We start from the raw sequence: 15,999 nt of genomic DNA on the forward strand, positions 1-15,999 counted from the left end.
AGTAAACCGGTTCAAGTCCAATTCAAGTCCCAGGTCATTGGTGTAAAAGTCCAAGTCAAGTCACAAGTCTTAGAACATTTTTTCAAGTCAAGTCTAAAGTCATAAAAATAATGACTCGAGTCTGACTCGAGTCCAAGTCATGTGACTCGAGTCCACACCTCTGGTCATCGCCCTGTGCCTTCCCGGCTAGCCCAGTCTGGCTACAAGTGTTTTTGCCTCTATTGTCCCTCCTCTCTTCCCTCTCGCGCTCTGCGCACCACCGGGGCGGAGTTCACTGTGGACTCCCGCCCCTGGCTCCCGCACCTGCAAGCAATCTCCTGTGATCAGCGCTCACTCTGAAGCACCGCAGCAATTTCCTAATGTTGTAAACCTGCTCAACATTTGGCAATAAACCCCTTTCTGATTCTGATTCTCTAGCTCTGTACTTAAGGCGGTGGCTGGGGGTGCCTCATCGCTGGATTATTGTGTAACTTTTGTTGTGTTCCGTCGATTCTCTAGCCTCTTTGAGTAAAAACCCGTGAGCTACCCATAGCTGCGATTTCGCTGGATGCCGAAAAGGCATTCGACAGAGTTGAGTGGAGATATTTATTCGCTACTTTAGAGTGTTTCGGTTTTACCAAAAGCTTTATTAATTGGATTCAGCTTATATATGTACACCCCAAGGCATCAGTACTCACAAATGGAATAATAGGGCCTTCTTTTGAACTAGGTAGAGGAACCAGGCAGGGGGATCCCCTCTCTCCACTTCTTTTTGCTCTGGCCCTTGAGCCGTTGGCAGTGGCTATTCGTAGAGAGCCCAATTTTCCAGGTGTCAGTATAGGGAGAGACTATGCTGGGGAGGAAGCTGCTGGTGAAAGAGTGGAAGGCCTCATCGACTCCTACCTTCTCTCAGTGGTATATCTCTTTGGGACAAGTGGCAGCTTACGAAAGATTATCATATAGACTGCTAAATAGACTGGACGACTATAATGATAAGTGGGCTAATTACTTTTTACATACAGGTCAGTGACGTATCCGGCTAAAGTAGTTAAGTTCGGACTAAATAGGATAGCTGTAATCTGGTCTATGTGAAATGTTGGCATCACCTTTTTTTTTTTTGGGATGGAAATATGCATTGAAGCTCAATTTGTTCTGTTGTTGTTACTGGGAATGTCCATTCTGCTATTTTTTGGGTGTTTTTTTTGGGGGGGGGGGGGGGGGCGGGTTTTGGTTGTTTTTTTGTTTTTTTGTTTTATTTTTTGTTTTTTTTGTTTTTTTGTGTATATTAAAATCTAATAAAGTTTGAGTCATAAAAAAAAACAACCCGTGAGCTATTCTCATGCCAATTCTCCTGTCTCTGTGTTAGATTCTACCCGCCTGCCTGAGGACTTTCCACCTCTGCTTGGTTGAGAGTTGGGTGAGTCGGTGTGGTGCGAGCTGGGCAAAGAATCCCTGGGAGGAGTATCTGTGTTGGTGTTTTCCCTAAAACTGCCCTCGTGACCCTTGGAACCCCCTGGTCCCGTTTCCCTGCACTTATAGATATTGCACTTGGTGACTGTGGAAAATAAACTACCTACTCTTGTGATTTCAGTCTGCGCGAGTCCTTCCTGTGCCCGTGACAGAATAATCCAGCCACGAACTGGACTCAGCAGACTCAACACCGGCTGCGGCAACTGCCCTCTCTCTGGAGGAAATATTGCAACGTCACGAACAGATGTTAATTCGACTCGGCAGAGAAGTGGCAGTGCTAACCCAGGCTCTCGCCCAACATATTCCACTGCCGGAAAGCCCGCCTCCCGCAGCATCTTTGTTTCGGGAGCTTCCAGCATCGAGGGAGGACCAGCCTGAGTCACGGGAAGCCCGGAGTGTCAGAGAGGAGGAGGGGGAGCAGCCAATGCAGCTAGGTCACTTGCGGCTGTCGCCTGCGGAGCAACAGCGATGCTTTGCGGCGGGTGAGTGTTTATATTGTGGCCGTAAAGGTCATTTTATCTCTGCCTGTCCCGCGCTGGCAAAAGGGCACGCCCACCAGTTATTGAGAGGATACTGGTGGGCGACCTGTCTGGCAAACACCCTCTTCCACGTTTGTTGCTGGCCGCTAGACTCACTTTTCGGACTGAGTCATATTCTCACCCCGCTCTGGTAGATTCAACAAAACTTTAGTGATCCCTCACTAGTTGCTAAGCTCCACATTCACACCAAGCCTCTGCCACATCCTCTCCGGGTGTCAGCCTTATCCGGTCAACGTTTGCCAGACATAACTCTTGTCACCTTACCTATCGCCCTCACCCTCTCCGGCAATCACACAGAGAACATTAGCTTTTGTGTTTTCAAGGCTCCTGTCACCCCCCTCGTGTTAGGCTACCCATGGCTAATGCAACACAACCCACACATTGATTGGCAAAAGAAGCAGATTACGGGATGGAGCACTGAATGCCATATGAACTGCCTTCGGGCTGCCACTCCACCTGTGCCTTCCTCCTCCCCAGGGGAGCCCTCTCTGTCCACGGATCTGTCATCGGTGCCCAGTATCTATCATGATCTAGCAGCATTGTTCAGTAAAAATAAAGCACTGTGTCCCACCTCACCGGCCCTACGATTGCCCCATTGACCTCCTCCCAGGGGCTCCCTTGCCCTCTGCTCGTCTCTATAGCCTCACCCAGCCTGAGAGGGAGGCTATGGAAAAATATATCATTGACTCTCTGGCTGCAGGCATTATCCGCTCGTCGTCATCCCCTGTGGGGGCAGGTTTCTTTTTTGTTGAAAAAAAAGACAAGACTCTCCGGCCATGCATAGATTTTCTCCTACCACTTCTGAATTTGGCCTTTGAACTGCTTCAGGGGGCCACCGTGTTTAGCAAGCTCGATCTCCGTAATGCCTACCACTTGGTGAGAATTCGTGAGAGAGACGAATGGAAGACGGCGTTCAACACACCCCTTGGGCATTTTGAATATTTGGTGATGCCCTTCGGATTGACCAATGCCCCAGCAGTATTCCAAGCTCTCGTTAATGATGTGCTAAGAGATTTCATTAATCGATGTGCCTTTGTTTATCTGGATGATATTCTGATTTTCTCCAAGTCCCAGGCAGAACATGAGGTCCATGTCCGACAGATCCCTCAACGCCTCCTGGAGAACAGACTGTTCGTGAAGGGTGAGAAATGTGAATTCTATGTCGACACTGTGGCTTTCCTAGGTTACATCATCGCTCGGGGAGATCTGAAGCCTGACCCGGAGAAGGTTCGGGTCATTGTGGAATGGCCTCGGCCCCCCAACCGTCTCCAGCTCCAGCGCTTCCTTGGATTGGCCCTTCATTAGAGACTTCAGTAAGATCGCTTTACCATTCACCAAACCCACCTCTCCAAAAACCCCTTTCAGTGGGACCAGCCTGCTCAGGAAGCCTTTGACCTACTGAAAAAGAAGTTTGCCACTGCTCCCATCCTCCGTCAGCCTAACCTCCAGCAGCAGTTGGTGGTAGAGGTGGATGCGTCTGACACCAGGGCTGGGGCAGTTCTTTCCCAAATGTTTGAAGGTAAACTTCACACTTGCGCTTTCTTTTCACGTTACTTCTCATCCGCAGAACGCAATTACGACATCGGGGACTGGGAGTTATTGGCAGTCAAGCTTGCCCTGGAGGAGTGGTGGCACTGGCTGGAGGGCGCTGAACACCCTTTCATTGTATGGACTGACCATAAAATCTGGAATACATCCGATCGGCCAAGCGCCTCAACTCACGGCAAGCTAGGTGGCCACTCTTTTTCTCTCGGTTCAATTTCTCTATCACCTACAGGCACGGATCCCGCAATGTAAAGCTGGATGCGCTCTCCCGGCTGTTCACCAATATTGAGGAGTGCACTGACCCTGAGCCCATCCTTCATGCTGCCTGTGTGGTCGGAGCAGTCATTTGGGAGATTGAAACCCTAGTTCGACAGGCTCAAGACACGGACCCCGATCCAGGTACAGGGCCCCTGGCCGGCTGTTCGTTCCTACCTCCATCCGTGCCCAGGTTCTTCAGTGGGCTCACACTGCTCGATTCACCTGCCACCCAGGGGTTCAACGTACCATCACCTTTCTTCAACGTTATTTTTAGTGGCTTAGGTTAGAAAAATATGCTAAAGAGTATGTCACCACCTGGACCACGTGCACCCGGGGCAAAGGCCCCAATCGGCCACCATCTGGACTGCTTCAACCTCTGCCCACGCCTGGCCGACCTTGGTCACACATTGCCCTAGATTTCATTACTGGCCTCCCGCCTTCCTCGGGTAATTCCACTATTCTAACCATTGTTGATCATTTTTCAAAAGCTGTTCATTTTGTCACCCTCCGTCCACCTTGGAAACGGCTCAGTTACTCACCACCCACGTCTTCATGCTCAATGGCATCCCAGCAGACATCATCTCTGACAGAGGACCACAGCAATGGACAAGCAGAGAGAACAAACCAGCAACTCGAAGCGACCCCGCGGTGCATAGTCTTCCACAACCAAACCACCTGGAGCGAGCAATTACCTTGGATTGAGTATGCCCACAACAGTCTTACCTCATCTGCTACAGGACTGTCCCCATTCGAGGCCTCCATGGGTTATCAACCACCCTTGTTCCCCGCTGTTGAAGGTGAGCACACTGTTCCTTCTGTGCAACATCATCTGCTGCCGGGCCTGGCGGGTGACTCGGGCAGCCCTGCTACGGACCAAGGAACTCAACAAAGCTCTTGCTGACCGCCGCCGGACCCCAGCCCCAGAGTTTACGGTTGGACAGAAGGTTTGGCTTTCTACTCATTTTGTGCCCGTTCGTGCTGAATCCAAGAAACTCTCACCTGTCTTCATTGGTCAATTCGAGATCGAAGCACTGATCAATCCTGTGTCTGTCCGATTAAAGCTACCACGCAACATGCGTATTCATAACGTGTTCCATGTCTCACAGATCAATCCTGTGCTCTCCAGCCCAAATCACAAACTACCTACTCTTGTGATTTCAGTCTGCAGTAAGGACTGGAGTGATCTTAGAGCTGTGCTGCACTATACTGAACTAAATATTGAATAGTCAACAAACTTTTAGTAGCTTGTCCATCCATGTGCCGTAATCTGCATTATTCATGTAGAGGTTCTGACTAACGTTATATTAATAACTGCTCTTAGTTTTCATGTTCATTATTAGCTGTCTAGCATGCCTCCGGTCGCACCAGATGGCCCCGCCCCTCCCTGAGCCTGGTTCTGTGGGAGGTTTCTTCCTGTTGAAAGGGAGTTTTTCCTTCCCACTGTCACCAAAGCACTCGCTCATGGGGGGTCATGTGATTGTTGGGGTTATTACTGTAGGCTGTAAACACTTTCTTTTTCCTTTGTCCATTCTCTGATTAAGTCATGGGTCCAGCTGTAGTTCCACACACAGTACTGAAGCTTATATAAAAATATTCTACACAGGTTCCAAAGTACCCGACACTGAGAACAACCCGCATGATTCAACCACAGAAACCAAAAAAGGAAAGCATGGATTGTGAATGTGAATGAATTTAACTCAAATGAAAAAGTAACCAACCAGACCCTCCAACAACTTCAGCTATGACTTATTAGTGGTAATTACTATTATTTATAGTGGCCTGAATTAACTAATCAATCACTTTTAGTGTGCATGTTCTGGATATCCATGACCACCTAACAGTAGACAAGCAGGTAAACAGATTTTGGGAGTAACACAAAAGTAACATAACACATAATTTACAAATGACTTAAATCATGTACAATAACAGAAACTAGGTACGTGAAAACACATTTATTGTGAAACTGACTGTGAATGGAGAGTGTATGACTACGTTTTATTTAATATTATACTGTAGGGTCTTTACCTTTATAATACAAAGCACCCTGAGGGGAAGCAGACACTCATTGTGTCAGGTAACGTGCTTGGCCTCTGAAGAACCTGTTTCTGTGCAGACTTCTCCATGTTTCAATCACTGTGAGAGTGTGTGCCATCACTAGTTCTCATTTAGTGTGTGGGTCAACCATTGTGTCCACCAATCAGAACTCAGAGGTTAAGCCCCGCCTTTTCCTACAGTAGCGCAGACTACTCCTGGCGTCCCCTCGGTGCCCTCTGTAATGCACTTTATATAGTGTTATGATTCAGTGTTATGGATATTTTTTGTACTGTGTTTTTTGTCTGCCACACCAGAGGGTGGCATAGTTTGTGTCCTGTGTTATTGCTGCTATGTGAGTTACAGGTGGAGGCTGACCATTGGTGGAGGACTGGGAGAGGCCGGCTATAAATGAGGACCCTTCTCAACCGGCACGCCCCCGCCTACTTCCTGTTCCCAACGAACTGTATTCTAGAAGCTTTTGCCGTGTTGTAAATAGATGTAAATAGTTGTCAATATTTTTTTTACTCGGTAGATGTAGGGGTGAAAAGCCATTTTTCTTTGGAAACCTTTTCTCCTGTTTTTGGTTAGGGAGGCAGGTAAGACACCTGTAATTTTCGTTTGGGTTTTCTGTGTAGATAAGCCAGCCGCATTTCATTTCTGGAGTTTTTGTTTGTTGTTTTGGCCATGCTCACCCTGATGCCCGCTACCTTTTGGGACTTAATAAACTGACTGGCTGTTGCAAAATCCGGGGCAGTTGTCTTTTTGGTTTGTCCTCCTTGAGAGCAGGGAGTGTGGGGGCATTTTCCTTTTTTTTAATTTTCCTTACGTTGCACGCCGGTTTTCCCTGGGCTGGGGTGTAACAATATGATTCAGTGCTTCATACAGTACGTTACTCATCTACAGATGGTGCAAAATGCTGCAGCTTGTCTTTTGGCACATTTCCCCTGTTTTAGCTCTACTTCACTGGCTGCCCATTTCTTTTAGGATTCATTTTAACATTCTTTTATTTGCTTTTAAAGCCCCATGCTCCTAAAGATTTACCTGTGTCCTTCGATCAGCTCTCAGTGTGTATTAGGCTGGATCAACACCTACGTGAGTCGCCGCTGAGGGTCTCTGCTTCCCTCAGAACACTCACAAGACTAACCAATAGGTGGAAGTCACACAGCAGAACCTAAGACCCAGGATGCAACTAACACCAAGGAGGCTTCTGACAGAACGACGCTCATCTCTGCATTTGTCCTGGTCCAACCCAGTCACTCACTCCACTTCACTGTGGTCGTCTGTGACTCTGGAGACGACTAGATGTTTGTTTCTGAAATATTTCAAAACTTAATAAGGTTTAAGGGGTGGCTGTCGCTCAGGAGGTAGAGCAGGTCACCTACTGATCGGAAGGTTGGTGGTTCGATCCCTGGCTCCTCCAGTCTGCATGGCAAGATACTAACCCCAAGTAGAGATGGGTATCGGTCAGGTTTTATCCAGTGCCAAACCGGTACTTTTGTGCAGGTGCTTAAATGGTGCTCGAACCATTGCTTAAACAATGGAGAACACCAACTTTGTCCAAAACCTCTCATGTTTAACTGTTTTCCTCTTTTTCTTTGGTCATTTTAGCCTTTTTGGCCAGGGTGAAGGCAGTATCTGCCATCAAACAAGAAGACAGCCGCATGTAGCTACGACGGTGTTTGCTAGTTCACCTTACATGCATTAATGTAATAACGTGGTTAGCCTACTCAACGTAAATTACACATGAACAACATTAAGCTACTCACGCAGAGAAGAACGGCTGCTGCTGCATCATCATCCTCATCATTTCTGCTACACTGGCAGGGCTAGGGGCCAGGACTCTCCTCTTCATGTTTTTGGGGATGTTGCTAACTCCGGGTCCGATAACAGGCACCACACCTGCAGTAGATGTGCTCGGTGTGAGGTCTCGCAGCAAGCTATCAAATACGGCGCATTTCTCAGCTTTTAAAAAAACGCTATGTGTCGCCAGGTGTTTCATCAGATTCGAGGAGTTACCTCCTTTGACAGTATCACAGTATCAGCTTAAAGCACTTGTTGCTGCTGAGTTTGCATCTTTTGCTGTGAAGTACAGCCAGACTTTAACCGCTTCGCCTTGGGCATTTTTAATCTGTAGCTCTGTTCTAAAAGAACGTACGTACCTGGACCCGCCTACTATCCTCGGAAAAGTAAAATGATTGGCTAGAATCCAAAGTGTATCACAGCTCAGGAAAAAAACCCACCGAAATAAAGCACCGAAATGTGCGCTGCTTTTCGGTCTGGCTACTACCGTTTATGTCAGAACCGATACCGGTACCCATCCCTATCCCCAAGTTGCTCTCCGATGCATTCATCGGGGTGTGAATGTAGTTAGACAGCATTAAGTATAGATAAAGTGCTTGTGAGTGATTGGGTGAATGTGGCATGTTGTATAGAGCGCTTTGAGTGCTCCAGGAGAGTAGAAAAGTACTATATAAGAATCAGTCCATTTAATAAAGCTGTAAAAGAGCAGGAGAAATCACTGAAGCTCTGAGACGGAAGCTTTTTAAATATCCGCACACAAAGGACAACAGCTGTTATTTGATCTACACTTGGCTGCAGGCTCCCTGGAACAGTACCTGGCCCTACAGGGATGTTTCTTTAATAACAGAGCTGGACCTGAGGAAGGCCCGAGATAAATATTGCCTGTAAGTTCACAACATTATAGCTGTATCTGGAATATTTGTATTTTCTACGGCCCAAAAATCGTGGGTTATTTTACAAGCTCTCACATTTTGCAATATATTTCCCTTCATAGTCTTCTTGTTTCCATATTAAGATTCATATGTAAATACACTGAGCTGAGTTTAAATGTACTTCACAGTTTTACGTGTGCATGCAAAGGCTATTAAAACCTACAGATCAGGATCACTGGTAATCTGATACACGCGTATGTAAAAAGCACATCTTTAAATGTAAAAAGTAGGGAGCAGTGACCTTTGGTATCACATCCATGAACTTTATGAAACAAATGATGACCAAAGCCTTGTGCCAGGAAAGCTCTGCCCATCCATCATTTATTTATTTTAGCACATTTGTGTGTTCTGACAGGCCAATAATCATTCAACCAGATGTAACTCTGAGTCCTCATCTCTCTCAGTGAGTATGACCTTTGAGGTTATTGGCTGTACATTCTCAGCTTGCCCGAGTGCAATGGAATTATTGGATGGCCTGGGCTAGTCTAATTTAGCGCACTGAGATAATAAGGTCCAGAGAATAACTGGTGGGCTCACAGGAGCAGATGGGTGACCCTCTGCTCTCCACTCTTTCTACATTCATCTTCCCTTTCTCTGCTTTTTCTTCCTTCATTCCTTCACTTCATCAGTGTCTATGAACAAAACAAAGAATTGGGAACATTAACATATAACTAATTTTGGGCAGCCAGGGTCACTAAACTGAACCTGAAACTAGTAAAAGGTATTTATGTAGCAAACCTCAGTGTTTTCACACAGTCAGGGATGGTTTTTTTCCTTAATAAATTAAATAATCATTTAAAAACCACATGTGACAAAAACATGTGACAAATAAATAAATAAACCAAAAGTAAGAAATTAGAAAGGGCAAATACTTTTACCAGCACTGTATGGCAGCTGGACCAACTGCCTTTCCATTGTCTGTCCTCTTCATCCTTGCATCCTCCCTTCTAATCCTCTGAACTTCCTGAACTGTCCTCCTTATCCGTGTTTGGACACTGGCTCATGGTCCCCATGGCTGGGATTTTCTGTTTCTCAAAGCACCACCCTCCCCCATGATTTCTTCATGTTCTGTCTTGTATTCACAATCCAACAACTACTCCCCCATCTTGATGTGTCAGTCACTCATCCCTTCTCTCATAGTCATGGGCCTTCTGTCCATCACCGCTGCCTTTCTTAACCCATTTTCACAGCCAAACAATAGACACAATGGGGAGAAAGCCCCCCAGGCAATGGGAGGAGATGTAGATCACAGGGGCAGTGCAAGTATCAAAAGACTGCTACCCAGAGACAGAGAGAGATAGAAAGTGTGTGTCTGTGTGTATGAGGGGGGTGCTACAACCCATCTGCTGAGGTGCTGAAAGGAAACAATTGTTATTTGAGCAGCGGAGTCCTGATCCTCACAGTCAGTAGAGGCACTGGCTCAGATGACGACTGAGCTGGTAGGGATGCACAAGGAGCAGGCAGCGGTGCATAGGAAGCAATTGGAGGAGCTGCAGATACAGACCGAGTGGTAGACGAACATTTTGGAACAATAATTAAATGTAGAGTGGTGCATACACATAGTGAGTGAAGAAGAAACACCCAGTGCATCATGGGAATCCCCCAGCAGCATGGATCTATTGTAGTGTAACAAAGGGAGGATTCAGGGTCACCTGATCCAGCCCTAACTATATGCTTTAGCAAAGAGTTTTCTGATAAAGCATCTACTGCTGAGGAGCTTTTCACAAGCTCTGCACAAAAAGTAAGTTTTTATTTAAAAAAGAAACAAAACCTTTAAAATCGTGTACGCTTGTTAAAGGTTTTGGTGCTGAAGAGATGAACTAAGACTGTCTTTCACACCCACTCAGTACCATTGTTACAGATGGAGCATACCACAGCAGTCGCTGTCAACTGGACACACAATGAAGTCTCTGCTAACTTTCCTCTACATTGTGCTGTATGGCTTCTTCAATTCACTGCATTGAACACAGGATCTCAGAATATGTTGCAGTTGCATTGTGGGTATTGTACTAGGAGTATATTTGTATTGTGTGCATTTTGTATGAGTACTGTAGAGTACCAATGCAGGCCTACAGACACATAGAGGCTATGTTACACTTGGCCCTAATATATGCAACAAGACTTGCACTGAATCCAGACACTGACAGTTGCATTAATGTAAAACAGAGGCACACTCAGAGGTTTCACTCAGACCTCACCCCACAGTGGAAGAGACCAAATCAAGCCCCTGCCTGACCTTAACTTTATGTGGCAACAAAACTATACACAGTGATGAAGGTAACAAAGTGAAGATTGTGATAATAATTTCCTCAAGGGAAGCAAATGTCACTCGACATAATATTCCAACTAAATACTGACAGGAAAATAAATTGTGGCAGCCATACCTGCTGTGGAATAAATCTACTAGCACCACAGAGGGAATCTTGCACTCACTGGGATAGAAGCATTTTGGTTTGTGTCAGGGGTGGACGCGCTGGTGGTCCAATCCCCAGCTGTCAAAACCTGATACACAGAGTGTAGATGTGTTATTTAAATGCATGGCTGCGCCTTCAGACTCCAGATAAGAAGAATCAGAGCCATGTTTGATCACTGCAGAAAGAAAATGTTGATGTGTTGATTACAATGCTTCCCTTTTCCCAGGTTTCTCTTCCTGCCTCCCGCTCACCCCTTTCCTTGGTGTGCTTCTCTTTCACTGCATTGATCATCTGTTTTCCTACACAGTCACAAACAGCACAATCACACACACACACTCAGTGTCAGGACATCCACTACAGCCTCACAGCGCACACAGACCTGTAGGACACACACTCCAGCACGTATACACTCGCTCACAGTAGTTAATATTCACACACATAGTCAGACTTATGGAGACTCTCACCACGCACTTTTCTTCTTTCTATTTACACATGAGTGATGTATTTCCTTTTTCCTCACCAGTGTAAGCGTTACACACAATGTTTAACATTAGCTACATACACACACAACCGTGGGCGCACTGAGGTTTGTCACATGGAATGTAAATGGAGCTGGCTCCAGAGAAAAGAGGTTAAAGATGTTTAACCAGCTCAAAAAACTACAGGCAGAAATTTTATTACCAGAGACTCACAGGCCTGTCACAGCTTAAAAGAACTTAAAACACCTGAGTTCCCTAATGTGTTCTCAGCCTACTCTAGACAAAGGGGGGTGGCAATGTAATACATAAAAAATATTCACAGTACTCGATACAGTTATAGATCCAGAGAGCAGATTCCTAATCATTAAACTATCTATACTTGATAAAAAGCTATGTATTGTAAGTATATATGGTCCAAATGTTGATGACCCCTCATTCTTCCACAGTTTTTTCAGTGCACTCTCTGAACACTCAGATGGCACACTTGTTCTCAGGGGCGACCTCAACTTGGGACTGAATGAAGAAATGGATAGGCTCAACACAGCAGGAACTCAGCGTAATTGGCAGTCCACAAATATAATCAAACGGTAGTGAGCGACGTTGGGCTGTGCGATGCATGGCGCTCCCTTCACCCCACCAGTAAGGAACAGTATGATAAAGGATGCAGATTCATGCAGGCCCATATGACAGAGAATGTGCATCTTCTTTTTGTTTTCATATTTTAATTTACATTTAATTGTGTTGTGGTTTGCAGTGTTTCGTGTTGTTTCACTTTAAATTTGTTTAAAAAGAAAAAGCTGAAAATTTAAATAGTTAAAAGTTGAAATGTAAATAGTTGGTTTTTGTATTATATGATTTATTTATTACATTTTATGTGGAGTGAATAAATACAAGTATATTTACGGTGGCCCCTACAGACAAAGCACGTACAAACTCCAAAACACGTACAAAACACAACAGAAGTGCTCCAGGATGCTGGGGGCAGTGTTACGTAGTGGCTACACAAGCCAGCAAGTACCAACGACTGGATTTGGTGTGTGGTAGTAACAGGTAAATGAACATTTTTTAAAATTATTTGAATATATATGAGTGCTTGTGTATAAATACACAAACAATACATGCTTTAAATTGTGTACTTTAAGTGATCTAGGTAGCTGTTTTGGAAGTTCAGTTCATGCTAGAAATGTGTTTTGGAGTTTGTACGTGTTTTGTCTCTGGGGGCCACCGCATATATTTATATATAAACATATATAAATAAAACCACAGTTTTTTTACATTAGTAATTCATTTTGTCCATAATTTTATATTATTGTTAATAATAAATTAATTAAAGCAAAACAACCTGAAGAGCCGGCTGGGAGCCAAAAGAGCCGGTTCTCTAAAAAGAGCCGTAAATCCCATCACTAAAGCGTATCTATCAGTCAGCTTGGACCAAAACTTCTGGTCTCAGATATGCATTTGGGGAGTTTTCAGGTAAAGCTGTTCACATCTCTGTAATTCTAATTTGTGGATCTTAAAAGAACCTGTTGTGTTTGGAACCTGTTTTGATGTGAACGGTGTTAATTCAAATTCAAAGCATTTATTGTCATGTGCACAAAGAAATATGCACGACTCATTGGGTAAAAAGATGTAGACGGTCTTATTAAGCGTTTTAAACAAAGATGAACTAAATGGTGTGTTGTGGAAAAAAACATCTGGAGCTGATGCTAAATGGACTGATTCTCATAATAATAATGGATTGCATTTATATAGCGCTTTACAATTGCACTATTCATTCACACACACATTTACACACTGGTGGAGGCTACAGTTGTAGCCACAGCTGCCCAAGGGCAGACTGACAGAGGCGAGGCTGCCATATCGCACCATCGGCCCCTCTGGCCATCACCAGTAGGTGAAGTGTCTTGCCCAAGGACACAACGACTGAAACTGTCCAAGCCGGGGCTCAAACCGGCAACCTTCCAATTACAAGACGAACACCCAACTCTTGAGCCACAATCGCTTCTCTACTCTCCCAGAGTACTCAAAGCGCTCTATACAACATGCCACATTCAGCCCATTCTCACAACCACTTTCTCCTTACTTAGTGCTTTCTGACTACATTCACACACATTCATACTCCATCGGTTAGTATCTTCCCCAAGGACACTTGACATGCAGGGATCGAACCACCAACCTTCCGATCAGTAGGTGATCTGCTCTACCTCCTGAGCGGTTACATGCTAAGCCTGCGTGGAGATCTACAGTGGTGACCTTTACATAGCACAGTCGCTGTTAATGCCTTTATTTCTGTTTGAAATCTGAATGTTGATGAGAGCTGTCCATTCTGTGTTCAGAAAAACACACACAGTCTCACACACAAACGCACACACTCACGCACGCATGCACACACACGCACTATCACACACACGCAGGTCAGCAGGAGTAGATAAAATCAACAAAGATGGAACAAAAGCGATGACTCATTCGAGCCACAGGGAGTGCTGGATGACAGTACAATACTCTGTAAATACAACACAAATGAGACGTATTGTCACCACCATCATATAGTGTTAGCATAGCACAGCAAACCGAACAATAAGTCAGTTCAACAACCAACACTGGACACACTTAGCATGTTAAAGCTAACCCCATTTCAGAGTAAAGAAAATATCACAATTCTACTTTACATACAAAGAACTGTTTCTATGCAGTTGTCTTAAGCAGATTGTGAAACGCACTTCACACACGTACATACACGCACAGTTGTTTGTCGCCAGATGCCACATTTATTTATAGTTTACATATGTTATGACCGACCACAGTGTGACAGCTCCGGTCTCAGCTGATTTCCTGCCTCCCCTCCGCTCCTCTCCCGTCTCACTACAAAAGGGAAGGAAACCATCATCAGTCCAAACGCCATCAGCTGTTCTCACCTGCGTCTCCAGCACCGCCCCGTTGAGCTCACTGCACCACTCCTCCCCTGCAGCCGTGCCCGGGACCCCACCTCCGCCACACAGACGTACAGACTCTAGTGTGAAACATACTCAGTAAAAGTTCGGGTTCGACTACAGCTTATGGGCGCCCACTGCTAGCCAAAACGGCGCCCACTGCTAGCCAAAACGGCGCCAACTGCTAGGTATTTTTGTGCAAAGCTAACTTATTAATATGATAAAAATATACGAGTACACAGGAAAGGAAACATTATTTCAGTCTTACTTTGAAATCTAATGAATGTACTCAGCTTGAATCAGTTATGTAGAACAGAAGTAGAGGAAAATAATGTTTGTTTTTTTGATAGCTCCATTTTTGCTGCCTACGTCGTAGAAGGTGACTCCACACATAATCAGAAAACAGTCAGTGGTTTAGGTTCAGGTGGATGTTGACTGTAGTAGCTCAAGGGAAAAGAATCACAGCTAACAATGATTTCTACCGACCGGTCCAGCAGATTGTCTTAGTGTATGGGCTGTGATCAGCTGACCTGTGCTGTTGCTGCTGCGCTGGGCTCTACTGCTCTCAGTGGATTTACACAACTGTATGAAATAAGATGGAAGCAGACCTGGCTGACTTCCATGCTCGGCACTCACAGTCCACTGTTTATGGCATCTTTATACCAGCTTACACGTGACGTGACATAAGTCTGAACACAGCTGCTGTGCACCAGTCCAACTCTGCTTTCTCTTCCCCACACACTCACCTGTATACACTTAGCTTAGACTTAGCTTTAAATTCCACGTCTCTCAAACCCCACTGAGCATCCTTCCTTTAAATCTAAGCTCTCTCCTTCCTCTCCTGTCCTGTCTTTCTTATCTTTCTCCATCTCTGAGTGAACGTAGCTCTCTTTCTTTCCTCTCCCTGTCAAATACAGCAGCTGCAACACACTGAGAGACAAATTGCACACACACAGTTTGTGTTTGTTGAGCTGATAGAAACGCTGCGTTTGAAATTACCTGGCACCGACTCAGCTTATGATCGTCTGTCAAAAGTACAAAAAACACCAACCCAAGCTCACACTTTACACTATAAATTATACACAAACTATAAACTATTATATGGTTTTGCCTCTTTCACCTCTTTGTATGTGATCGATACACCAAAAGGATGTGTTACTGTTTATTTTTGTTCAAATGAAGGAAAAAATACTTAAATAAAGGACAGATACCAAAAAGTTGTACTTAAATACAGTAACAAAGTATTTTTATTTCATTACTACTTTAACTTTTATTTCATTATTCATTACTACTTAAAATAAATACAAATATATAAATGCTAATGAACAAACAGAGTTTTAAAAGGTAAAATAAAGTATTCCTCTGTATTTGGAGTAAAGATATGTTACAATGCACATCATGTGAGAATGTGCTAAAGGCTAATCTAATTAAAGCAGAATTACATAAACTGAATGAAACATGAAACTATTTTGTAAAAACAGCTCTAACAGGCTATCCATCCATCCATCTTCATCCGCTTTATCCGGGATGAAGATGGATGGATGCGGGGGCAGCAGCCTAAGCAGAGAAGCCCAGCCCTCCCTCTCCCCAGCCACCTCCTCCAGCTTATCCGGGGGAAT

General features: G+C 44.8%; 1 protein-coding gene across 1 annotated transcript in view; it reads right to left on the bottom strand.

The window, feature by feature from the left end:
- The window catches only part of nfasca (neurofascin homolog (chicken) a), a gene marked incomplete in the record, with an annotated part of 161,436 nt that extends 145,844 nt beyond the window's left edge, over positions 1-15,592 (bottom strand). The window contains 1 exon segment of the mRNA XM_042227643.1: positions 14,250-15,592.
- Positions 15,593-15,999: the final 407 nt, after the last annotated feature.

Source organism: Haplochromis burtoni, unplaced genomic scaffold (assembly GCF_018398535.1).
Source record: "Haplochromis burtoni strain Fernald_Lab_line unplaced genomic scaffold, NCSU_Asbu1 Contig_273, whole genome shotgun sequence".
Taxonomy (NCBI): Eukaryota; Metazoa; Chordata; class Actinopteri; order Cichliformes; family Cichlidae; genus Haplochromis; species Haplochromis burtoni.